The following is a 27,219-nucleotide window of genomic DNA, read 5'->3' on the forward strand; positions in this document are numbered from 1 at the left end:
GGTGCCATTGCCTTCTCCCACCAAGTCTCTAGTATTCTTTTAAGCCTTTGAAGGAAGGACCTGGTTAATTGTTTTATGGTGGAGAACAGTTTGGAAATGAAATTGGAAGACTAGAAATCTATTAAATATATACTTTAGGTTAGAAGTGGGACACTTCCATATTCAAATTAATACATTTATATAAAAAATAAATACCCACCCATTCCTAATATTAATAACCTTTTAGTTCTCTCTTCAAAAAGGCAATCAGTTATAGGCAACTCTCACTTGCAGTTAATAAACCAAAGCTCTATCAGGCTAGAATCTATTGCAACTTAAGACCAGCAGTTGAAATACAATAGATAAGTAGATTGCTGTGTGTTACAGGTTTCTCCAAGACATTTAGTGTGACAATTAAAAAATAATAATAATTTCTAAGAAGCAGTGGTGGATTTTGCTAAAGGGATAATTGATAAAGATTTCCACGAAGAATAATCAACACATGCCTGCATACTGGTACTTTCTAGGTCAGCTGCCTTTTGGTATTCATTGTAAGCATCATTCAATATGACAATTATAGTATTTGGTTATTACTTAATATGATATATGTCTTTTTTCTATTGATATTAACTCAATGGACATAAAAACTATGTCTCATGCTTCTTCGCATTCCCCTACAATATGTTGCATAGAGCTAAACATATCATAACATTATAATAAATATTTACAGGATTGAGTAAATTTATATTAGAAATGTTATTGATGTATTTTGCTTCAAGCAAGAAATGTCTCTAAATAATAGTTATTCTAATGTTGCTATATATTCCATATTCCAGTTTCTAAATCATACTTTGAAAATACTTTTTAGACAATGTTTAGATATAAGCCTCCATTTTTCTTGGTGCATTAGTTATCATGTGAGGAACCTTATAGTGGAAACTTATTATGCAGAAATCGAGCCCTAGTATCTGAGATGCAATTCCAGCATACTGGGAGTAAGTTGTAGGCATCTTTACTTTTAAAAACACCACAAGCGATACTAAGGTACAGCCAAATTGAAAAAAACTGAAAACTAATGTAGGGTGACCACAAAGAATTCTATAGAGACTGTCCTGAGGCCTCACATAGTTATTCGGTTAAAAAAAAATGAATAATTGACTTACTTTTTATGTATTTTTAGTAAAGTGAATAGAGTAAAAGCATAATTGTCCCATTAGTAGACTGCCTGAAATAGGCTTGACTAAAAATTACCTTTATGCGTATACTAGACCATCAAAGATAGGGAGTGTACAAACATCAACATCTGAAATGTTTCATGTCCATTGATGATTATCTCCCCTGTGTTACACAAGGTTTTCTACTTAACTTCAGGGTCAGAAAAGCAAAGCAACAAAATAGAAAACCTGTGGATTATTTCAAATAATTATTTATTTATGTACATAAGTATATATATAACATATATCTACACATATGTAGATATATAATACATACGAGTGCATATATTTATATGTTAAGGACTTTTAAGCATCTCATACAGGTTTTTCTTTGACTCTAAAGTATATTTTGGCTGAGTCCCTTTGCTGTCCACCTGAAATTATCACAACACTACTAATCAGCTACACTCCAATATAAAATAAAAAATAATAATAAAGTATAAGGTATTTTGTCTGATGTGGATTCTTTTCTCTTTCAGTTGCATGAAAAATTTGCATGCTAGTTTACAGATTTACATACCACTGTATGGTTTGTTAATTTTGTCTTTTAAGAATCCAAGAAGGAGGAAAGTACATAACAAAATTGTATAAATAATGAACAAATTATATAAGTCACTTTCAGTAACCTCATTCTGAAATTTAGATGTTATTCCATTTGATTTTAATAGAAAGTCATTGGACATGCTAATAAAATATATTGGCAAGGCTCCTTTCTAATAGAACAAAACAGTAAAATTTCTGCACGAACTTCACTTTTCATTTTTACTCAAAACATGCAGAAAAGGCAACTTGTCTGAATTGGTATTGAGCTTGCTTGTTATGAGTTATGGATGTTTTAGCAATAAAATTTGGCTTTCTGGAACAAATGGGTGTTCAAACCTGATTTTATTAGTGTAGTTGAACATTGTGGAACTAAAACAGGGAAATTTCTGCATATTGCTACAATTTGAGGCCATATGGATCATAAACTTTTCTATTTATATTTCACTGATGGACATAAATGGCATTATCTCATCAGGAAAAGAAGGGAGGCAAGGAATACACAACTTTGGTTTAGAAACTGTACATCTTGTTACTGAATGTCAGATAAAGGTGAAGCTTTTAAATAGGAGGCCCCTTGATTTAGTACCTTTAATGTGCAGAGGAAGGGATGTGCAGGGAGCATCATTAGCGTGACAGGGTGAAGGGGGCAACACGTATCTTCTGCTGCTCTGGGAAAGAGGATGGATCTGGTACAGCTCTGATGTCAGAACCTCCATCACCTTTCTCACAGATGATGTAGATTTTAATTGTACTCCAGGCTGACTCGCATCGCACCAGCTCCTACGTGACATTGAAATAGATGAAGCCATTTGTTGGCATTATCAGAGCCAGCTGTGTGCTTGGCTGCAGCTACAGTAGGCATTTTATCTCATGCATAATCCTCTCATTGAGAGGGGATCACAAGCATCCGAACCATATGGCAAATAATTTTATTATGATCAAAAAAGGACTCTTGAAGCTAGTTAAACAGAAGAGTCCTTGAAATTCAATCAGAAGAAGTTTTATTTTCATGTCACACCATCATCCTAAATGAATTGTTAGTACTGCTACAATAAATAGAACCAAGACTCTCTGCAATGCCTGCAAAGTGAGAATAAACTTAAAATTACTTCACCTGCAAGTTTTTAGTCTTCTCAATTTTGAAGAATTTATTTAGATTTAGAGGAGAGAGTTTGGATTTCTAAGACTGAAGGCAGCTCCTGATTTAAAATAATTATGATGATAATACCTCTTCAAACATGAGAACCTCAAACCAAATGAGACAAACTTGAGTTTGTACCCGTCATGAATTTATATCCTCAAACTTGAGTTTATATCCTAACAGCTATATAACATAAAGGCTAATCATTTTTTCTTTAGGGCAAGTAAAGTTTTAAAAGAAAGAAAGAAAATCTGTTATTTCACAGGTCACCTAATGATCCCGTAAGTTTAGCATACATCTTCAAAGGAAAGAAGCAAACTTGTCTTTTCCACATGGTGTGATTTCCTGCACATTGTCAAGGAAATGCATGGGTCTCCATAGCAAAGGCATGTAATCCGCTGCCCTTCTGTCCAAGGAAGTGACGGGAAGCAGCTGTTACAGGACAAGCCAGTTCTGCTTAAGGGGAATTGTGTGAGGCTGTGGCAAGCAGGTTAGTTGTTCCATCAGACTAGAATTGCTTCCAGCTATCATATTCCTACATTAATTGTGACTTTTATTAATCACAAAGGGTGTTTCAAAACTCTAGTTCAAATGTTACAAGGCCATAAAACAGCAACTTGCCTAATCTTACCTTGTACGTGGTGTGTGTGTTTTGTTCTTTTATTACGATTTTTCTTTCCAGAGGAAAGTGTATAAGATTTGGGCCTCAGGGCACCAGTTAGTGATGTAAAGGCATTATCAGCAACTTCCACATCACAGTTTGAGAATATAAAGTATCGCAAGCTCCAGATGGCAGCAACTGCCTTATCTGGAGACTAGTTTTTTATTTGGTATTTTATTGACAAATAATAAAGCTAGAAATTGGACTGGGAGAGGAATAGACCCACCTAATTTACAGGAACCTTAATTTTCTACTACTGAATGCCTGAAGTAGCTTTTTGTTCTTATCACCCCCTCATGAGTAAATCAGAGTACCTGGCTGAACTCTTCAAATGATTTAAAATGTGTATTTTTCTTTTCATTGTTTAAGAGCATGTTTGAAAAAAATATAGTTATATTGTGAATTATGACAGTGATTCCTTAAAATGAGAAAAAACAAAAGCAGCAACATGTGATCCTGATGGTAAAGCCGGGATATATTTGTTTGGGAAGCTTTCCTAAGTCCTTATTCCCAACTAAGGGATGTGTACCAAGCTGGTAGAAAAGCCGGCAGAACAGCAAAACTAGCTTCTAGTACTGCCAGAGGCAGGTATTCCACCCCAAGAAATGGGCAAGAGGCACATCTCATTCTTCCAACTTCTTCATCAAACTTGGCAATTTAACAAAAAGAAAAAGAGGGAAAAAGAAAAAAAATTATTACATTGGGCCCTTAATCTGCTTGCTTATTATTAAAGCAGACATTGTATAATCTCATTCTTGCACTGTTTAAGGTCTCCCCAATCCCTGTCATGGTACAAGGAAGATAATAGAGATTTGGTTGTGCTATGGCAAAGAAAAGGCATTTGGGGCCTTGTGGTTTCACCTAAGTGTGAACTTTGTTAGTTTGGAACATCCAATATATTGTCTGGCTAAATGAAACGTCTGATTTTATATGGGAAAATCCTGGTTATTTTTAAATGTTTTGTTTTTTTCCTCTCAGAAGCAATTTACACAGCGTTCCAAAAGTTTTTGCTAAGTATGTAGTATTTCATGCTACTCACTTCACAGGGATTTCACTGGCAATGAAGGTTGTAGATAAATAATGGATGAAGAGGGGTGACAGGGCCTGAGCACTGGGGACTTGACAGATTATCCTGTGATGTATTACAATTAGATATGCATCAGTGTCACTTCATTTATTCTACTAGGAAGAGTGCATAACTCTTTGAAGGTAGATTTATGAAGAGCTTTAGTCATGTCTTTTCAAAATTTAGAATTGACTTTTGAGCATCTCTAACAGCTTTCTAAATCACCTACCCTTTATTTTTTTAAGTTGGAATTTTTAAAAATCTTTACGCACTAGTTCAAATTTTTGATTGTATATTTTATTTGCGCTCAAGGCAGTTGCTGTTGACAGATCATGTTGTCACCAGCTGGTCAACAGACCGAATGGGCCTTTGGAAAGAGAGAACGTGGGATTGTTGTGGAATTATAGGTGCTAAATCGATGGCAAATAGTAGACATGGTAATAAAGAGCAGTTTTTTCCATTAGAAAGATAATGCACACGCTTTCCAAGTAGGCATTGGCTTTTTCTTTTTGCAAACGAGATGCCAGTGGGGAGAAAAATATAAATCCTGGCTGTTAAGAAGCACTTTTAAATGGTACCCTTTATACAAATGAAGTTTTCCTAGCCCTCTAGGGTGAATTACATAAGTTAGCAATGACAAAAAAGCCTAGGCCCTAAAATTGTGAGGGCAGTTGAAGCCAATCAGAATTTTTAATGTATTACATTTTGTTTCTTTTTCACATGTTTTTTGTTTGAAAAAGATCTGTGGCAGATGATTCCATTCTCTTAGAACTCAGTGATACAAGAAATAACAAAAGATATTGGGATTAGCTAAGAGAAAATTTGCTATTTTTAATTGTGAGGGAGGCCCATACTGATTTATTTTTGTGGACCCTATGTTTCTAGCAAACTGTTTTTCTAGTTTCTCCTAGATCATGTTAAATCAGGTCATTGAGAACTTAAGTATGTAATAAGCACACATCATTTCTGCTACTGTAGTGTATTTCTTAATAGCATTTAAATAGGTGTTTTAAAAATAATCTATGATTGCAAAAACTCCCAACCTCTGTGGCCAGAGTGAACCTCATTTTTGAGAAATTTAATTCTGAGATTCATAACTTGATGAAGCCTTCTTGAATAACCTCTCATTAGAAAATAAATTATGTTGATTCCCCCTGAATGTTTATTTTTTGGCAAACGAAAGTGTATTGTGTAATGCACAGTAACTGGTTACAAAAACAGAAGGAACCCAGAATTATCAAAACTTCCCCTTCCCCCTTTTAGCCCAAATCAGTCTTTCCAGGGGTCTGAATAAACCTTGTCACTGTAGGACAACTTTTACATTCTTCAGATAAGGGCAGCTCAGTTTGTGGTCAAATTATACTAGTAGCAAAACTGATCAGAGCAAACAAGGTTTCTGAGGATTCACTCACTCTTGTAAAAGCTGATTATAATTGATGAACGACCAGCTTGCTAGACCCTGACAGGCTGGTTGCCTGGCCTTTGCTCTCTGCCAGTTCAAGCCTTACAAGTGTGAAATAGCCAATTACTGGAATACCTATTGAAAGTAATAGGCCAATGAGCAAATTGCTACTGTGGGACACTGTGGCAGTGTAGATGGAAGGAGGCCAAGATAAAGTTCTGCTCTGAGCAGCTGCTCCCAACACAGATTGCTAATACTATTGGATGACCAAGAGATGAGAGCAAGGTATTTTCCCATTCAAACCGCAAGTGTCCTGCCTTGTATTGACTTAAAGTTTATGATGCATGATACCATCTTGTTTCCCAGGTCCTAATTTGCTGAAATAAATCCTCCTTTTAAAAGGTAGTTAAATAGGTAATAAGGATAGTCACGGCCATAGATTTTGTGCAAAAGCATTAAATACAATTTTTGCAGGGAATGAAAAGTCATATAGTGTGCAGAGTGTTAATACTTGCCAGCCATTTGCTATTGACAGAACAATTTATCTTGATAAAGGACAGTGAAAAATTCCAATCTATTCACTGACATCACATTATCAGCAGTAATATATGACTGCATCTAAATATAAGGTTGAGATCTGATACAGCTGAAAAGTTCCTGGTAATTTTCCTGTAAATATAATGTGTACTGGACAATGAACAAATGACACATTTACCATGTAATTGGATAACCTATTTTTATGTGAAATTTAAAGTTTTGCTGTGTTTAATGGAATATATGATAATGTTTCCTTTTGAAGGTAACCTGTTTCCTTAGTAAGACTTTAGCAATGAGTATTACTGTTTGATAGAGAAGAAAGGATAGATAAAGAAAGGTTAATTTTAAACATCTGCACAAGACAATAAGCTGTTTCAGTTTTTACTTCCATAAGAAAATTACCTTAATATTTACTATAATTTTATATTGCAATTATTACTATATATATACTATTCATACTATATATATAGTATTTATACTATATATATAGTATTTATAGTATATATATAGTATTTATACTATATATATAGTGATATTAGGAAATTATGAATTGTTTTGAATATTTCTTTTCAAATTGCCCTAGCACAAGTCTGAATGATTTGAAGTGTGTCTGAGTGGGTCAGAATGCAGTCAGATCAAGGTGGGGTGACATGGAGCATGAATGGTGCTGGGAAAGGTGATTTAGACCTATGTTTGAGCTCCATTTCTCCCTAGGTTAGAGGGCATGCAAGTTCAGCTCAGCAAGATTACAGGAGGCCGAAGGGTGCATACACCAAATCACCTCTATGTTCCTATATACAACTTTGCCCTTACATGTGAGTCTCAAAGAAGGAAGACTCAAGGCCATTGTTGCTTAAGATCTGAATCTTGAATTTATTGGTTAAAAAAAAATGTTTATTTTTTACCAAGCCTCTATAAACTTCCATAGTGTCTTATCAGTGCCTTTTCTGCTTTAAATTTGTCTTTCATGAACACTTTCACAAAAGAGATGAGAATTTTCTGTTATTGATATAACATATCTTGGGAGGATGTAATTGGTGTGAATACGTGTGTTCCACTTCATTATCACTATTGAAAAAGCCAAAACGTTTACTATTTTTAACATATATCTTGCCTGTTTTCAAGAATATTTGAGGAGCCTTCAAACTAAATTAAATCATAATATAAAATCTCTTATTCAGTTATTGAAAACAAATAAAAACAAGAAAAAATTTCCAGAGCACGTCCATGAGACAGAAGGAATGATTGCTATCAGGCCATTGAGAGAGAAGCTTTTGCCATAATTGGCATTGAGTTTGACAATCTGGTTTTGTGGTTGCTATGACAACAGAAGCAAGGTGTACACAGTATAGTGTAGGAAAAAAGTAGTGTCCTGTTTTTCCCATACTCTAATATAATATTCTAATATTCACAGTAAACACTTAATTTACCTCCAGATCTAATAAATAGGAGTCTCACAGTTTCTCTCTTTCTCTCTCTCCTGTTGAAGAAAAATAAAAACCCAATTCTACTTTTAAAATGAAGGTGAAGGAATGAAGAGAGATCTGAAGAGTCCGATCCATCCTCACCATTGACCACTTTTACTTCTGTCTGCCACAAGGTGTCGCTGTTGAAAACAGGACCTGCACAGTCTGCAGTTTTGATGTCTGCCTGTCCACAGCTGTGATACGTTCTTATTGGTTCACATTCCTGTGTAAATGTTATATATATATATATATATTTTTTTTTTTTTCCCTCGAAAAACTAGCTCAAGTCCATCGAGCACTTTTCACTCTTGAGTTTCCGCTTCTAATTCAACCATTTTCCCTCAAGCACACCATCAGTGCCCAGAGACAGATAAGAAAGAGCTTCAGACTCATGCTACACGAGACTGCTAGAATACCTTCCTCATTGGATTTTTCAAGGGCAAGTATTTAATGAGGTTTAGAGGAGCCTGGTGGACTACAGTCCATAGGGTTGAAAAGAGTTGAACATGACTGAGTGAGCACAGTGAGCTATTGCTCACACACACACACTTAGAACAGAGGCAGTGTGCTAAGTTGCTTGTGTCCGACTCTTTGAGACTCTGTGGACTGTAGCCTGCAAGGCTCCTCTATCCATGGGATTCTCCAGGCAAGAAGAGTGGGTTGCCATTTTCTTCAGGGGATTTTCCTGACTCAGGGATGGAACCGATCTCTCTGGTGTCTCCTGCATTGTCAGGCGGGTTCTTTACCACTGGCGCCACCTACTGGGTGTTATAATTGTTACTCAAAAAAAAAAAAAAAAATGCAAAACCACCTTGAAGTTGAGCACAGGGCCCAGTCCAGCCTTCTCTCTTTCCTTACCTGTAAGTTTTCCTTAGAGACTTTTGGCATCTTTATTTTCTGCAGATTTCAGTTGCATTATCTCAATCCATTTAAAAAAATTAATATTAATCTTTAAAAAAGGTGAGATCTTCACCTATTCCACTCAGGTGCTTCTGTAATCTCTCATTTTCCCTCCTGTGATTGGCAATACAGGTGAGGGTAAGAGGCTCCTCTTGTCCAGAATGTAAAACCCCCATTTTCCTGAGTATTTTTCTGGGACATAGAAATCAGCTGGTGTATATTTGTATAACTGATAGATTACCCCAGATCCAATTTACAGAACCAGTCTCTCAGGTAACTTTCTTTTTCAACTTTGAAGAAAGCCAGCTAACCGTTTTTAAGTATCAATGTCTCTTGCTAAAAAGTATTACTCATATTGTATTCACTTTCTATTAGGAGAAAATTTTCTGCAAAGATAATTATTTTCTTGTAATTAGACAATTATTAATGTGTCATATGAAAAGGGTAATCTAATGTCTTCCTTCATTGTGGCCTATGATATGAACTTTATAGGGAAGGGAAAATAATGTTTCTAGATACTATAAACAGTGCTTCATTTTATCTTCACAACCCTCAAGGAAAGTAGAATTATCTTGGTATTTCAGGTTAGGAATCCATGTTCAAAGAGTTTATGTTAATACTCAGAAATCACATGAGTAAATTAGCATGTACCTATAGAAACCAGAATTCAAACACAAGTCACTGCATAATTTTCATGAATTCATCTTATGTACAATGAATTTGCTAAAATCTTTTAATAATCTGTGAATTTATAAGCTCTTTTGGACTTTTTATTCATACAATTATTATACTGTCTGCACATAAATGAGGTTTTGTTTCTCTTTCCAGTTCTTTTACCTCATGTTTTTTTTTTTTTTTTTTTTCTTTTTTACTGTACTGGCTAAGGCTTCTAGAACAGTCTTAAATACATTACAATTACAAAAAGTAATGACAAATATCCCTCTATCTTATTCTTGATTTTAAAGAAAAAGCTTTGTTTTCAATAGTGATTCTAAGATGTGTTATATATTTTCACAGCTGAGGAACTCATATTTTTTCCTCTATCAAAAGATTTTCAAAGTAAATAAATGTTGACTTTATAAAATTTAAAGAATTTTATTATCCATTGAAATTAGCATGTGGTTTCACAATATTAACTTACTAATAGAAGATATTCTGTTAAAAGATCATTCTAATGTTAAATCAATTTTGCATTCCAAGGGTAAATATTGCTTGTTCATAATGTACAACTTTTTATGCATGTCCACACTTGTTTTTGGAATCAGGTTGTACTAGACAATTTATCTACTTTTTGTACTAGTATGTTAGAGATGAAGAAAACTTCTCTAACATACTAGTACAAACATTAATTAAATTAATTAACATTAAAATTAATTAATTAACATTAATTAAAACTGAGGCTGGTGATTTTTGAGGGGTTTTTCCTCTCTACTGATTTGATTTTTTAATTTTTTTAGTCAGAGTCAAATTTCTGTTTGCTGTTAAACTAATCTAAGGGACTTATATCTTCCTTTTTTCAAGAAAATGTCCATTATTTGCAGTGTCTATACTGAACTGGTATTTGTTAAATAACTACTATATTAACTACATACAGAAATGTCCTCATCCTCCTTTCTACCATTCTACATATATTTTTTTCTTTTTCACTAGTCCAATACTGTCAACAGTGTGTCTTCTTTGGTAGTCTCTATATATTATTTTTATTGAATACTGGTAATCTTTTTTTGTTTTCTATTTCAGTAATTTCTTCTCTTTATTTTTTTTTCCGTAATTCTACTTTTTTTAGGTTTAGTGTTGTCCTTAATTCATAAGTTAAATACTGCACATATTAATTTTCATTTCTTTTTTTCCTGATTTCCACATATGCCTTTTAGACTATATATTTTCTTTTATTTACTATGTTATCCGCATACCACATGTTTTAATATACAGAATCATCACTGCTATGACAAGCAAATATCTATAATTTTTGTGGACTTCCCTGGTGGCTCAGCTGGTAAAGAATCTGCCTGCAATGAGGGAGACCTGGGTTCAGTCCCTGGTTTGGGGAGATAATTGTTTCTTCATCATGAATTTTTTAAAGGTATGTTTTTAATGTCTCATATTTATGAATTGTGCCCTCATCTATTCAAATTTGTTGCATTTTTGTCAAAAAAATGGTGTGTGTTTTGGTCTGTTCATTATTCTATATTTATTGATATTTCCTTAATTATCCAATATTTGTGATTTTTTAGCAAGTTTTAAAATAACATTTCTATATTTTGGTAGTATAAGTTTATTTTTTTTTCCCTCTCTCATGTACATGGGAGCATAAATATATGTATGTGAATATAATATATATGTATATAGTATACATATATTTTCATACATATACACATACATACACAGCACTAATAGACACACACATATGGTAGATCTGGAGAAGAAAGCAGCAAGCCACTCCAGTCTTCTTGCCTGGGAAATCCCATGGAGAGAGGAGCCTGGCAGGCTACAGTCCGTGGGGTCACAAAGAATCAGACATGACTAAATAATTGAGCACATGTATGGCTGATCCTGTTCACACTGTCCACACTGCTTGCTGAACCCACGATAGGCAAAGTGTGAGCTAAAAGGCTGGAAGGAGACTCGAGGAGCTGTAGGAACTGCAGACACGTTTTCTCTCCTGGCTGGCATGGCAGCCATAACACGGCCTCATTCCTGACTGACGCAGCAGCTGTAGCAGCAGCCATAATATAACCTCATATAATATACCCATGATGTCGCTCCAATGTAGCCCCAGTGCAGCAGCAGCCAGAGCTTCTTACAGGCTTACTGAACAAAGTAGCCTGTGACCAAGTGAGTACTTCATGGTACATGTGTGCTAAATGTGTTTAGCATTTAGCAGTGCTAAAATAATCTTAGCTGTTACATAGTTATTTGCAAAATGTGGGGTGAGAGAGTCTGAATACACCATCTTGGCTAATTTGCTCTTTCCCCACAGCACACATGGTAGATCAAGGTTGTTAATTGTATAAATCTACTTTATATCAGTCACACTGCCTTTTTGTATTTCAGTTTCTTAGATGCTATGATAAAATTTAACGTGATTGTGCGTTTATTCATTCTTCCTTGCAGTGCCCTTAGATGCAGTTAAGTACACATATGATCGATATGGTTACCTTTTACTCTTAAACTGTTCATTTCGTTTATACATCAAATAGCTCTTTTTTGTTTATCTTTTACTTTAAAGTCTATTTTGTTTGCAATCAATATTGTTATATCAGTTACCTTTCATTTTTTATTTTACACATATCTCTTTATTTCCTTTTCAATCGCACTTCTTATGTAATTGAGTCTTTAAGTGTACATCTTTTAAACAGTGTATAGCTGGATTCTTATTTATTTTAAATCTAATTTCAGAATCCTTATCTTTACTTTTTTAAAAAACCATTTCAAAATAAACCAGATGTCCAAACAATTCTCAATGCTTTACTTGTACTCACTCACTGAATATAGCTATCTCTCTTTCACAAATAATACAATTTAAGACCCAGAGAAGTTAAGCAACCTGATCATGATCACACAGCTACTTAGTGGTAGATCCTCCCTAGTCCGTACTCTAATCTACTCTGCATTGAACTAAACAATGGCAGAAGCAAATGGGCACTGAAGTAATGAATTGCAAATTCAACAAAGAGTAGCTCATTGAGTTTTGCTGAAACAGAAGTTTCTTTCATTCATTTGTCAAATAGTTACTAAAAGCCAGCATATATTCCCACCAAAACCTTGATTCTTTTTGGGCACCTACAAGTTAGGCTTAGCTCTTATACAGAAAATAGTGAGACTCTAAATTACTTGGTAACTTCATATAGAGAGTATCAGGGTCTCTTTATTTTACAAAGGTGTACTTTTTCTTTTGTACTATTTGGCAGATTTTTTGAAGACTGGGCCAAAAGATGGGAAAATTTAGGTATACATATACTGGGTGTTTTATTTTTTAGTAAAACAATGTTTTATACTAATTCAATGGACATGAACTTGGGTAAACTCCAGGAAATGGTGAAGTACAGGGAAGTCTGGAGTGCTGTAGTCCATGGGGTCACAAAGAGTTGGGAACAACTTGGTGACTGAACAACAGCAACAACAAATGTTTTCTACAACTGGCTTTTTAATTCATATCTTCATTTATAGCTTTATGTCATAAGAGCATGTTAAGAAAAGGCTAACACTAAAGAATATTAAAAGTACACAATTCCTTTGCTAACAAATGCATTTGTGCTGATACTGAATGAAATTCATCTTGTTTTATCATTGTCATCTTGTAAACAACAACAGAAAAAGATTTATAACGTTTTCTTCAAATCACTTCTCATTGGGGTTCCCCCCTGAAAGATAATAAAAGAGAACAATATATTCACTTAAGTGCAACCTAAGTGAATTCCTTTTTAATGTTGTGATATTGCAACTCATTTGAGTCTAATGCATTAGCCTCAAATTTGACTCCTCAGGCACCTGATTATGCCTTCCAGTCCTCAGATGTGCAAGGCCAACCAAACAGAACCTTCTGTGCCCTTCTGCTCTTTAGAGCACCAAATGAGGACTTTTGGCACCTAGCTGGGAAATCTGGAACACGATGTTTATATAGCTTTTGCCGTGTGGATACTCCAGAAATTTTCTTCCTTTCTGCCAAAGAAATGACTCCAGCAAAGCTGTTCTGTGGAAGCACTATGGGGGAAAAAGGCAGAAAAATGCAATCTGAAAAGCAATGTGATAAGCTGAGCATTTTAAACTAGTTAGCTGAAAGAAATAAACACTTTATATTTTATGATTAAAGCACCAATGGAAATATTTATGACTCTTCAGAATGCATTCACAAGCACCAAGTCACACTGAGTTTTCGTGATTAGCAAATGTACATATTTAAGAAAACACTGGAGCCCAAAAGGATCTAGGAAAATTCCTTCTCTTTCAAGATCAGCTCAAATAATCCCTCTCTGTAAAATTTTCTCTCTTCACATGGATTAATCATTCTTTTATCAGTATTTGCTGTTACTTTTTACATGTTTATAATATTTATTATGTTGTAACAGGTAAATATCTCCTTATAGATTTTCATTTTTGCTTAGAACATATTGGGATACTTTGACATGATTAATGCTAGCTCAACTTTAAAAAAAAAAAAAAACTGATATATACACCAAGGTATAACTTTATTTTCTAAAGAGTATTGAAGATGCATGGAAAAACATTTTCATGAAATAAAGTACTCAATTTCTGGTTGTCAAGTACTTCCTGGGAGGGTCCCTAATAAACAGTGTTTCAAGCTGATGGAAGAATCAGAATTTTAAGTTATTAATATCAGTTTCACATTGAGAACTGTATTAAGGAATATTTTTTCCAAGCGGTGGAAAGACACTGTAAGCATTTCCTGTGCCTCTCACACCTGAATAAACAATTATATTAACCCAGAAGTAACATGCTCCTGACAGTGTTTTTATCCCTTCAACAAGACTAGATTTAACTAAAAACTTTCTTTTGGAGACTTCTTATTTTTAGACTCAATGTAGGTGAAATTAATACTGTCTTCAGAAAGAATTTAATACTACTGGATAATTTTTAGTTGTTAAAATTATCTTTTCTAATGTGTAAAATTGGTCTTGGAGGGGCCCTCTGTCCTATGCTGTTGGATTAGACTACTTCTAAAGACAGTTTATCCTATTAGTAGCTACTGTTTATTATAACTGTTGTTCTTATTTCTTGGTTTGGGGCAGGCCTTCTCCATAGCATCTAAATTATTTTATAATAAAGGTAAAGAGAACAGGGACTGCTAAGTTGTCAAATATGAATTAGAATCATATATCAAAATCAATTTAATACTAGAAGTAATAGCAATACTCAACTCCAACAGTTTCAAGAAGACTAAAGGTGATGTGATGTATCTAAGCACCTAAAATCCTGCCTGGGGGCTGTTCTCATCATGCAACATATACCTGACTGCTTTAGACATCATTATTCATCTTACACTGATTCATTAAGTAGTGCCTGTTTGATGCCAGACTAGAATATAAAACATCTTATAGCATTTAAAAGATAACAAGCACATTTTAGCAGGGGGAGACAGACCATGAACAAAATAATCTTCTATAGTAGAAATAAGCAATGTGATGACAAAAGTCAAAACAAAGAGGATAGGAAACTTGGAGAGGGATTGTATATTTAAAAGAGAGGTCAATTAAATAAGAAGGTAACATTTGAGCCAGGAATGAAGGCAGCAAGTGACCCACCCATGCATATGTCTGGGGGAAGGATATTCCACGCAGAGGGAACTATTAGTGCAAAGCAAACTGGACACAGACTTGACGTATTTGAAGAATAATAGAGCATACTGTTCGTTTCCAAGGCAAACCATTCAATATCACAGTAATCCAAGTCTATGCCCCAACCAGTAACGCTGAAGAAGCTGAACGGTTCTATGAAGACCTACAAGACCTTATAGAACTCACACCCAAAAAAGATGTCCTTTTCATGATAGGGGACTGGAATGCAAAAGTAGGAAGTCAAGAAACACCTGGAGTAACAGGCAAATTTGGCCATGGAATACAGAATGAAGCAGGGCAAAGACTAATAGTGTTTTGCCAAGAAAATGCACTGGTCATAACAAACACCCTCTTCCAACAACACAAGAGAAGACTCTATACATGGACATCACCAGATGACCAATACCAAAATCAGATTGATTATATTCTTTGCAGCCAAAGATGGAGAAGCTCTATATAGTCAGCAAAAACAAGACCAGGAGCTGACTGTGGCTCAGATCATGAACTCCTTATTGCCAAATTCAGACTTAAATTGAAGAAAGTAGGGAAAACCACTAGACCATTCAGGTATGACCTAAATAAAATCCCTTATGATTATACAGTGGAAGTGAGAAATAGATTTAAGGGCCTAGATCTGATAGATAGAGTGCCTGATGAACTATGGAATGAGGTTCATGACATTGTATAGGAGACAGGGATCAAGACCATCCCCATGGAAAAGAAATGCAAAAAAGCAAAATGGCTGTCTGGGGAGGCCTTACAAATAGCTGTGAAAAGAAGAGAAGTGAAAAGCAAAGGAGAAAAGGAAAGATATAAACATCTGAATGCAGAGTTCCAAAGAATAGCAAGAAGAGATAAGAAAGCCTTCCTCAGCAATCAATGCAAAGAAATAGAGGGAAACAACAGAATGGGAAAGACTAGAGATCTCTTCAGGAAAATTAGAGATACCAAGGGAACATTTCCTGCAAAGATGGGCTCAATAAAAGACAGAAATGGTATGGACCTAACAGAAGCAGAAGATATCAAGAAGAGATGGCAAGGATACAGAGAACTGTACAAAAAAGATCTTCACGACCCAGATAATCACAATGGTGTGATCACTGACCTAGAGCCAGACATCCTGGAATGTGAAGTCAAGTGGGCCTTAGAAAGCATCACTATGAACAAAGCTAGTGGAGGTAATGGAATTCCAGTTGAGCTATTTCAAATCCTGAAAGATGATGCTGTGAAAGTGCTGCATTCAATATGCCAGCAAATTTGGAAAACTCAGCAGTGGCCACAGGACTGGAAAAGGTCAGTTTTCATTCCAATCCCATCAAAGGCAATGCCAAAGAATGCTCAAACTACTGCACAATTGCACTCATCTCACACGCTAGTAAAGTCATGCTCAAAATTCTCCAAGCCAGGCTTCAGCAATATGTGAACCATGAACTTCCAGATGTTCAAGCTGGTTTTAGAAAAGGCAGAGGAACCAGAGATCAAATTGCCAACATCTGCTGGATCATGGAAAAAGCAAGAGAGTTCCAGAAAAGCATCTATTTCTGCTTTATTGACTATGCCAAAGCCTTTGACTGTGTGGATCACAATAAACTGTGGAAAATTCTGAAAGAGATGGGAATACCAGACCACCTGATCTGCCTCTTGAGAAATCTGTATGCAGGTCAGGAAGCAACAGTTTGAACTGGACATGGAACAACAGACTGGTTCCAAATAGGAAAAGGAGTTCGTCAAGGCTGTATATTGTCACCCTGTTTATTTAACTTATATGCAGAGTACATCATGAGAAACGCTGGACTGGAGGAAACACAAACTGGAATCAAGATTGCCGGGAGAAATATCAGTAACCTCAGATATGCAAATGACACCACCCTTATGGCAGAAAGTGAAGAGGAACTCAAAAGCCTCTTGATGAAAGTCAAAGTGGAGAGTGAAAAAGTTGGCTTAAAGCTCAACATTCAGAAAACGAAGATCATGGCATCCGGTCCCACCACTTCATGGGAAATAGATGGGCAAACAGTGGAAACAGTGTCAGACTTTATTTTTCTGGGCTCCAAAATCACTGCAGATGGTGACTGCAGCCATGAAATTAAAAGACGCTTACTCCTTGGAAGGAAAGTTATGACCAACCTAGACAGCATATTCAAAAGCAGAGACATTACTTTGCCAACAAAGGTCCATCTAGTCAAGGCTATGGTTTTTCCTGTGGTCATGTATGGATGTGAGAGTTGGACTGTGAAGAAGGCTGAGTGCCGAAGAATTGATGCTTTTGAACTGTGGTGTTGGAGAAGACTCTTGAGAGTCCCTTGGACTGCAAGGAGATCCAACCAGTCCATTCTGAAGGAGATCAGCTCTGCAATTTCTTTGGAAGGAATGATGCTAAAGCTGAAACTCCAGTACTTTGGCCACCTCATGTGAAGAGTTGACTCATTGGAAAAGACTCTGATGCTGAGAGGGATCGGGGGCAGGAGGAGAAGGGGACGACAGAGGATGAGATGGCTGGATGGCATCACTGACTCGATGGACGTGAGTCTAAGTGAACTCCGGGTTTTGGTGATGGACAGGGAGGCCTGGCGTGCTTCGATTCATGGGGTCTCAAAGAGTCAGACACAACTGAGTGACTGATCTGATCTAAGAGCATACTGAACAGGGGAAATACATTAAAAAGGAAGTCAGAGAAGATAGTGAAGGACAGGGGAACCTGGGGTAATCTATGGGTTTGCAAAGAGTCAGACACAACTTAGAGACTGAACGGCAACAACAGAGAAGCCACAGGGACCAATGGTGAAGGGTAGGCCATTGTCAAGGGATGGAAACTACTGGAGATTTGGGGCAGTCCTGCTGTGTATCTGCTTCAGCTTTTACCACTCTGATTGCTCTTTTGAGAATGGATTCCAGGAAAAGGTGGAAGCAGGAGAACATTTAGGAAACTGTTGCAAGGATTTAGGTGAGAACTTACCAGCTGCCAGTGATGGAGGTGGTGAGAAGTACAGATGCTGGGTTTATTTGTGAGACAGAGCAAATGGAATTTCAGACAGATTGGATGTTGTTATGAGAGAGAGGAAAAAGTCAAGGTATCTGCAAAGTTTTTGACCTGAGCAGATGAACAGGTGGAGCTTTCATTTAAAGGACAAGAACAGTTTTGTATATTATTTCTTCTCCATGTACTAATCATACTTTTCTCTCTGTATGGTCATCTGTGTGGTAAGCAGGACTGATTTGGTATAGCTTGTCAGTGACACTGATTAAACTTGTCATAAAATTGGCTAAGATGGCTGAGATAATTGAACATTCATAGCCATAGACAGTTATGGTTGGATTGTTAAATATCTCTGGAGATATTTAAAATTATATGCAAAATAGGGGAAAATAAGTGTTTATACTAAGAATTTTCACCACCTTTAAAGTTCTGAAGTCTAAAATGCAGTATACTCGAAGGGTCTATGATTTGATATAAATAATAATATAAATGAGATAATTAAAACACTCCTAAGTGAAGCATCATCTAATTACAAACTGAATCTAAGTGAATTTTTATAAGACTGAAGATACATCTTGTTTTGTTAAAGAAATCTTTTAAAGACTTTCTCTGGGATTTTAAATGTAACAAAATGAAGTCCTAATTTGGAGCAAAAGATAATGGTTAAATATATAAACAAATACAACTACACCTCTGTGATAATCTAGAATTTTTAAATGAAAGAGAACTTAGAAAATATTTAGTGTCACGTCTTAATTTTTCCATCTGAGATACTAAGAGTCAAGGTGAGTTGTCCAAACTCCATGGCTAGTTCAAGGTTAAGGGAGATTTAAACACACATCTACTGTTCCTGGCTCAGCAGTCTACTCTACCTTGTTTATGTTTTCTTATTTTAATCAGCTTTTCTTAATTTTTAGGAAATTTAGAGATTATTAAGTATAATCCTCTCAATCTCTCCATTTTATTTTGGAAATAAATAATTCAAAGTGACTTGAATGCCAAATGAGATACTTTATTTCTGTTATGTCACATGGGCCATTTCCATACACTATCACGTACGTATGGACTATGACCTGAAAATTATTGACCATCAGATCCTCCTTTGCCATTGCTTTCTGTGCTGGCCACACAGAAGTCAGACAGAAACTGACATCCACCTGACAGTGGGATCAGACATTTCTATTTCGGGGTTCTTCTGGGTTTTGTTACTTTCTGAAAAACACTGTGTGTGATCATGATATTTGGTATTACACTAGAGGACAAATGGCATCTGGTCCCATCACTTCATGGGAAATAGATGGGCAAACAGTGGAAACAGTGTCAGACTTTATTTTTCTGGGCTCCAAAATCACTGCAGATGGTGACTGCAGCCATGAAATTAAAAGACACTTACTCCTTGGAAGGAAAGTTATGACCAACCTAGATAGCCTATTCAAAAGCAGAGACATTACTTTGCCAACAAAGGTTCGTCTAGTCAAGGCTATGGTTTTTCCTGTGGTCATGTATGGATGTGAGAGTTGGACTGTGAAGAAGGCTGAGCTCCGAAGAATTGATGCTTTTGAACTGTGGTGTTGGAGAAGACTCTTAAGAGTCCCTTGGACTGCAAGGTTGGACTGCAAGGAGATCCAACCAGTCCATCCTAAAGGAGATCAGTCCTGGGTGTTCTTTGGAAGGACTGATGCTAAAGCTGAAACTTCAATACTTTGGCCACCTGATGTGAAGAGCTGACTCATTTGGAAAAGACCCTGATGCTCAGAGGGATTGGGGGCAGGAGGAGAAGGGGACGACAGAGGATGAAATGTCTGGATGGCATCACCGACTCGATGGACATGAGTTTGAGTGAGCTCCGGGAGTTGGTGATGGACAGGGAGGCCTGGCCTGCTGCGATTCATGGGATCGCAAATAATCGGACACAACTGAGTGACTAAACTGAACTGAACTGAGAGGACAAATAATCCAGTCTCATTCACTGTGAGATTTCAGTAGTACTGTATGTTTGATAATGCTGTAAATGACAGATTACTCTTCAAATAAGATAAATGAATGGCTATAAGCCAATAATTTAACACTTCATATATTAGAAGAAAGAATGGTAAGTCTTGGATGGCTGAGATTAAAGCCCTTTTTATAGTTGAGGACAGTGACATTGTTAATGTTAATTTACAGTGGACAAACTAGATTTTTACACTGATAATTTGGCCACTTATTAGACTTTCAGGGCAGGGATAATTAGTATTGCTGTTCAGAAGAGATGCTGTATTATTATTTATAATTTCATGAGTATAAAAAGTAACTTTACAGATTGGGAAGAAGATGAGGACCAACCTGGAGGCCTTGCAGAAGAAGCTGGAGGAGCTGGAGCTCGATGAACAGCAGCGGAAGCGCCTCGAGGCCTTTCTGACCCAGAAGCAGAAGGTGGGGGAACTGAAGGATGATGACTTTGAGAAGATCAGTGAGCTGGGTGCCGGCAATGGAGGTGTGGTGTTCAAGGTCTCCCACAAGCCGTCCGGACTTGTTATGGCCAGAAAGCTAATTCACCTGGAGATCAAACCTGCCATCCGGAACCAGATCATAAGGGAGCTGCAGGTTCTCCATGAGTGCAACTCGCCTTATATCGTGGGCTTCTATGGGGCGTTCTACAGCGATGGCGAGATCAGCATCTGCATGGAGCACATGGATGGGGGTTCCTGGGATCAAGTTCTGAAGAAAGCTGGAAGAATTCCTGAACAAATTTTAGGAAAAGTTAGCATTGCTGTAATAAAAGGCCTGACATACCTGAGGGAGAAGCACAAGATTATGCACAGAGATGTCAAGCCGTCCAACATCCTAGTGAACAGCCGTGGAGAGATCAAGCTCTGTGACTTTGGGGTCAGCGGGCAGCTCATCGACTCCATGGCCAACTCCTTCGTGGGCACCAGGTCCTACATGTCGCCAGAGCGACTCCAGGGGACCCATTACTCCGTGCAGTCGGACATCTGGAGCATGGGGCTGTCTCTGGTTGAGATGGCTGTCGGGAGGTATCCCATCCCTCCTCCAGATGCCAAGGAGCTGGAGCTGATGTTTGGGTGCCAGGTGGAGGGAGATACGGCTGAGACCCCGCCCAGGCCAAGGACCCCCGGGAGGCCCCTCAGCTTTTACGGAATGGACAGCCGACCTCCAATGGCAGTTTTTGAGTTGTTGGATTACATAGTCAATGAGTGGAGTATTCAGTCTGGAATTTCAAGATTTTGTGAATAAATGCTTAATAAAAAACCCTGCAGAGAGAGCAGATTTGAAGCAACTCATGGTTCATGCTTTTATCAAGAGATCTGATGCTGAGGAAGTGGATTTTGCAGGTTGGCTCTGCTCCACCATCGGCCTTAACCAGCCCAGCACACCCACCCATGCGGCTGGCGTCTAAGTGGTTGGGAAGCAGCAGTCCCTGCCCAGGGGCATGCCATGTTGCTTCTGGGCAGCCTTCCCATGCCTGTCTCTGTTCAGACGTGCATTTCACCTATGACAAAGGATGAAGAACACAGCATGTGCCAAAATTCTATTTGTGTCATTTTCAATATTATCATCTTTACTCTTATTACTATTGTTATTCCCCTAAGTGGATTGGCTTTGTGCTTGGGGCTATTTTTGTGTATATTGATGATGAAAACATGTGCAATGTAGAATTACAGTGAAACTCTGGTGACTGTGGGTAGTCATTCTTACTGAAAACTGCACTGCTTTCCCACACCATGAACTGGCTGGTCGCCTCTATTTTCGGGATTCTTTGACACTTGGTGGTACTTCATTCTTGCCAGGCATACCTTCTAACTGAGTAGGAAGGAGCCTTGTAAGATCCTTCACAGGCAGTGCATGTGAAGCATACTTTGCTGCTATAAAAATGAGCATCAGAAAGTGTGTATCATGTTATTTTATTATGTTCTTGCTTTTGGTGTAGAATTCAGCAAATTTTCATCAAAATCTAGCCAGAGCCCTTCACTGCCATGATAGCTGGGGCTTCACCAGTCTGTCTACTGTGATGATTTGTAGACTTCTGGTTGTATTTCTGTATTTATTTTTAAATCTACCGTGTGGATATTTAGTGCTATGTCTCTTTAAGTTTGGATTAGTGTTTCTAAAATGGTGGAGTTACTCTGAATGTTACAAATGGATCAAGGCATTAAAATAAATGAGATCTACCTTTCACCAAGTACTGATGCTATTGTAAACAACAATGTGTATAGTGCCTAACAACTGTATGAAAATCCTTTTACCATTTTAATCCAGATGTTTAACAAGCCTAATCTCTTACTCTAATAAATATACTATCAAATTCAAAAAAAAAAGAAAAAAAAAGTAACTTTTTATGTTAAAATGAATATTAATTTTTGCTTCACTGCATGCAGACTGGGATATTTACATTGATGCTTTTGCTACAGTATTTCATTTTCCAAGTTATTTGATCTGTTTGTCATGGTTTTGTTTTGTTCCCCACTCCCAAACAACCCTTTTGACCCTTTAAGTGGAAAGAAGTAGCCAAAAGATATTTTCTCGAATAATTGTTCCCTACATTCTCTAAGAAAAATACATATTTTTGCTGGGTGAAGTAAAAGTGAAAGTGTTAGTTGTTAAGCCATGTCAGACTCTTTGTGACCCCATGGGCTGTAACCAACCAGGCTCCTCCATCCATGGGATTTCCCAGGCAAGAATACTGGAGTCGAGTGCCATTCTCTTCTCCAGGGGATCTTCCCTACTCAGGGATTGAACCCGGGTCTCCTGTACTGTAGGCAGATTCTTTACCATCTGAGCTACCAGGAAGTAGTCTGAGGATTGTGAAGAATTTTTGAGTCAAAAAAGGAAAAACTTTTTTCATGTTTCCAAAGTGATGATTCAAGGGACTCAGACCACACACATCCTTCTAATTGGGCTGAGGAACAAACTTTTCAAATTCTACACTGTAGTAGCTAAAATTATGGTCACTTCCCACTATCAGCCCATAACTGGATGTACAATTTCAAATGTCCTAGGACTATTGCAATTTTCATCCCTTCAAAAAGCCCAAAGACTTGGTTTCTTATTAAAATTCCATACTTATATACTTCATATTTCTTATGATTTCCCCTATAATGTCACCCTCACTCTTGATAGAAACTTATTTGGATAATGTCTGGAAGCAAAGCAATGCCCCCCCTCCCCAAAAATGGCTAGGGATGGAGGCACTCTGTCAATACCTGACAGGTGTAAGTTTTTTAATGTATGAGCAGTATATGAAAATACAAATCACCACCCAGAGCCAGCCTAAAGCAGACTGAAAAGCTGTCATAAGCAATTTTCAAAAAGCATGAGTTATTTGATTCCCTTCCAGGGGGAACAACTCCACAGGCATAAATTTGTGAATGGTACTTGACAATCTTAACAAGTCCTTCTGTTTCCCAACTTACTGTATGGCCAATGTGTTGCTCACCTGTATTCTGAGGCCAAGGGAGAACTGACATGGTAACTAGGAAGAGCTTGAGCCACCTTATGTACTTGAGGCACACATCAAGAAACAGATTAAATAACCTCACAGTCTGGGCCATTTTGAAGCAATTTATTTGACTGCAAATTATTTGTGGACCCTCTTGCTAGCGTCAACACATTGAGTGTCACAATACTGGGGGAAAGGTAGAGTCTGGGAAATAGACCCCACCCCCTACCACTAGTTTATAAGCTCTAACATTATAAGATTTTTCCTTTTTTCTTTTCAGCCCTTGGTTCACTGAAAAATCTTTACTAATTGAATAGCCTTCTCCCTGGTGTGAAAAGTCTGACTTTAGCAAAGGAGTGCATGATGGGCCAGTCATTTCTAATTGAATAAGTGTCAAGGTCAAAAACCAACAAGTGATGAAGATGAGGAAGCCCTGGAGTGATGTTTGTTTCAAATCACATTATATATTTTCTAGTAGCACAGGGCTTTAGAGAGAATATGTAAAATGAAAAAAGCAGGAAAATTATAGATTAGCTGTATGGTATTGATCCACTAACATAGAGAAAGCTATATTTTGTAATTCTTGTTAAAATTAGGTCGTACAAATGTACTAATATCAGAATTCCAGAGAATTTAACACTTGAGAATGAATTAAATCATGAATGCCTCCTGAAGGATTCGCTTTGATTAAAGAGTAAAATAAAAGATTTGGTTCCATAATTCAGGATCCTCCAGTGGCTTCTGCTGACACTCCCCTAGGACAGTGGTTTTCAAACTGTTTTGATCATGACCCAAAGAAAGAAGGGACTCAGTATACAAAGATACATCATATACCCACAACTTAATTATTATTCATATGAAACCTACTCCTGTTTTCTGTAATGCTTTTTAATTCTTTATTCTATTCTATTTCAATATTTTATTTGAAACACTGATTATATGGCACTAACTAGATGGCACAGCTTTCCAGGGGTTCGCAAAAAGCTATTTGAAATACATTGTACTGAAAGCCTCCTTATTCCCAAAATATTCTGTGTGTTTTTCTCATTGGATCTATGCTCACACCATTATTACACAAAGGGAATGTTCTCCCTTTGTGTAAATCCTGATCATCCTAGAAATCATCAAGAAAGGGATCTATTACCTACTAAATAATTGTATGAGTAATGATACATGGTCAGAAAATCCAGGAACACTGGAACCTTATCCTTTACCAGCCACTTCTTTCAGTAAAGTTCCTAATGGAGCTACAGGAATTGCAAAAAAAAAAAAAAATTATTATTAGCTGTGGCTTTAATACCAATCCACATGATAAGATAGTCCAGATTATGTAGAAGAATCCCTTTAAGTTTAGAGTTAGCCTGTACACAAAGTCAAGGCAATGCACTTAGTCACTGAATTCTAATAGCATATACTGTATACATTCATTCAAAATTCATTTATTCATTCAAAAAGATGTATTGAGTGCCTGCAGTACCCTAGGCATCATATATTTACTGTGATAATACTAGGATAGTGGTTTTACTACCTCAAGTAACTGGGGAATGAAATCACTAAATCCTTTCAGCTCTGCTTTTTGATCTCTTCACTGAGTGATTATCCTAATTGATGGGATTTACCATATAGTAAGTGTGGCTTCCCAGGTGATTCAGTAGTAAAGAATCCACCTGATCATGTAGGAGACACAGGTTCTATCCCTAGGTTGGGAAGATCCCCTGGAGGAGGAAATGGCAACCCACTCCAGTATTCTTGACTGGAGAATCCCATGGACAGGGGAGCCTGGAGGGCTACAGTCCATGGGGTTGCAAACAGCTGGACATGACTAAGCATGCATGCACCATATAGTAAGTAGAATTTTCCCCTCTTTTTAAAATCATGCTAGATTCTTGTAGTTGTATACAGAACCTAGCATAAGTAATGGTTGCTCCTATGCTCAGTCATGTCTGAATCTTTGCAGCCCCATGGACAGTAGCCAGTCAGGCTCCTCTGTCCTTGGAATTTTCCAGGCAATAATACTGGAGCAGGTTGCCATTTCCTACTCTAGGGGATCTTCCCAATCCAAGGATAGAACCCAAATCTCCTGCATTTCCTGTATTGGCAGGCAGACTCTTTCCCCGTGACACCTGGGAAGCCCAAGTAATGGTTATGTAACAGTTATTTACTTGTGAGCACTATAATTGGTCTGAGGTTAATAATTGTTTGTTAGATAAGTGCATGAACATACTAGATTTATTTAAATGGCTTACTTCGTTGTCATGGCTATTTTTAGCTACTATGTAAACCAATCTATTGTATTAAGTACATATTTGGAAAATTGAATAGTGGTATGCCTACTCATAATTAAAAAAGAAAATTGGGCTTCGAAGGGTCATTGGTTATATTCTTTGCAGCCAAAGATGGAAAAGCTGTATGCAGTTAGCAAAAACAAGACCGGGAGATGACTGTGATTCATATTAGGAGGTCCTTATTGCAAAAATCAGACTTAAATTGAAAAATATAGGGAAAACCACTAGGCCATTCAGGTATGACCTAAATCAAATCCCTATGATCATGCAGTAGAAGTGATAGATTCAAGGGATTAGATCTGATAGACAGAGTGCCAGAACAACTATGGATGGAGGTTCATAACATTGTACAGGAGGCAATCACCAAAACCATCCCCAAGAAAATGAAATGCAACAAGGCAAAATGGTTGTCTGAAGAGGTCTTGCTGCTGCTACTGCTGCTAAGTCACTTCAGTCGTGTCCGACACTGTGCGACCCCATAGACGGCAGCCCACCAGGCTCCCCCATCCCTGGGATTCTCCAAGCAAGAACACTGGAGTGGGTTGCCATTTCCTTCTCCAATGCATGAAAGTGAAAAGTGAAAGTAAAGTCGCTCAGTCGTGTCCGACTCTTAGCGACCCCATGGACTACAGCCTACCGGGCTGCTCCATCCATGGGATTTTCCAGACAAGAGTACCGGAGTGGGATGCCATTGCCTTCTCCGGAGGAGGTCTTACAAATAGCTGAAAAAAGGACAGAAGCAAAAGGAAAAGGAGAAAGGAAAAGACATACCCAATTGAATACAAAGTTCCAAAGAAGAGCAAGGAGAGATAGGAAAGCCTTAAATGAACAATGCAAAGAAATAGAGGAAAACAATAGAGTGGGAAAGACTAGAAATCTCTTCAAGAAAATTAGAGATACCAAGGGAACATTTCATGCAAAGATGGGCACAATAAAGGACAGAAATGGTAAGGAACTACAAGAGCAGTAGATTAAGAAGAGGTGGCAAGAATACACAGAATTGTCAAAAAAAAAAAAAAATCTTAATGACCCAGATAACCACAATGGTGTTTTTTCATCTAGAGCCAGACATCCTGGAGTGTGAAGTCAAGTAGGCCTTAGGAAGCATTACTGTGAACAAAGCTAATGGAGGTGATGGAATTCCAACAGAGCTATTTCAAATCTTAAAAGATGATGCTGGTAAAGTACTGCACTCAATACTCAGCAGGTGTATTGCTTATTATTAGTATTATTAAATAATTAATTGATCCAAAAGGTAACAGCTTACAACTGCAACCATTATTGTCTCACTGTTTCTGTAGGTCAGGAATCT

At 37.2% G+C, this 27,219-nt stretch overlaps 1 protein-coding gene and 1 pseudogene across 2 annotated transcripts in view; both read left to right on the plus strand.

Annotated features, from left to right (window-relative positions):
• Positions 1-27,219, plus strand: part of PDZRN4 (PDZ domain containing ring finger 4) — a 432,600-nt gene that overhangs the window by 193,679 nt on the left and 211,702 nt on the right.
• LOC113893007 lies at positions 20,469-22,501 on the plus strand (annotated as a pseudogene). The gene has a single exon (XR_003511190.1). The product of XR_003511190.1 is annotated as a dual specificity mitogen-activated protein kinase kinase 1 pseudogene (transcript).

The sequence above is a fragment of the Bos indicus x Bos taurus genome, chromosome 5, assembly GCF_003369695.1.
Source record: "Bos indicus x Bos taurus breed Angus x Brahman F1 hybrid chromosome 5, Bos_hybrid_MaternalHap_v2.0, whole genome shotgun sequence".
NCBI lineage: Eukaryota > Metazoa > Chordata > Mammalia > Artiodactyla > Bovidae > Bos > Bos indicus x Bos taurus.